The sequence below is a fragment of the Pteropus medius genome, unplaced genomic scaffold (genome assembly GCF_902729225.1).
Source record: "Pteropus medius unplaced genomic scaffold, Ma_sr-lr_union100, whole genome shotgun sequence".
Classification (NCBI taxonomy): Eukaryota; Metazoa; Chordata; class Mammalia; order Chiroptera; family Pteropodidae; genus Pteropus; species Pteropus medius.
In genome coordinates this window covers 11,785,167-11,785,842 of record NW_024349804.1, presented here as the reverse complement: position 1 = coordinate 11,785,842, position 676 = coordinate 11,785,167, and the positions used below count along the sequence as shown (strand labels likewise).

At 51.5% G+C, this 676-nt stretch overlaps 1 protein-coding gene across 9 annotated transcripts in view; it reads right to left on the bottom strand.

Moving 5' to 3' along the window:
• Nucleotides 1-676, bottom strand: part of EVC (EvC ciliary complex subunit 1) — a 52,301-nt gene that overhangs the window by 17,464 nt on the left and 34,161 nt on the right. The window lies entirely within an intron of this gene.

Genomic DNA, 676 nt, shown 5'->3' with positions numbered 1-676 from the left:
CTCTCCTGCCCACTGCTTGTCCAGCGAAGGGGGGCTGGCGCCCCTCCTGGCCTCTCACAAGTTCTAGGCGGGGGCGGGGGTAGAGAATGCCGAAGAAAAGAAGGGGGTTTGCCCTCGCGGCACTGGCTTTTGTATGAGTAAAGGGGAACCCTTTGTAGGTACCAGACCTGTCTTACGTGTCACTTGGCCACTGCTAGTTGCAAGGGATGCTGGGATAGTGAGCACGTTCGTTTTGAGCAAAGGAGAAAGGGAACGTGGGTGACGTTAGTGTCGATCTCAGTTGGAAATTCCTTCTTTTATACACCGGTTTTTAATATTTAAAAAATAAGAGTTATGTATTTATATGAGTTTCCTATGGCCACTGTAACATGGCCACGAACTCTGTGGCTTAACGAAACGCAAGCTCATGCTCTTACAGTTCTGGAATCTGAAATGGATCTTAAGGAGCTAAAACCAAGGTCTGGGTAGGGCTGGTTCCTTCCGAGGCTCCAGGGGGGAATCTGCTCCTTGCCTCTGCAGCTTCTAGAGGCTTTCTGCAGTCCTTGGCTCATGCACACATCACTCCAACTTCTGCTTACGTCATCAAATCTCCTTCTCTGCCTCTGACCCTCCTCCCCCCATCTTATAAGGACCCTCGTGACTACACTGGGCCCACCCAGCCTATCCCGGAGAGCCT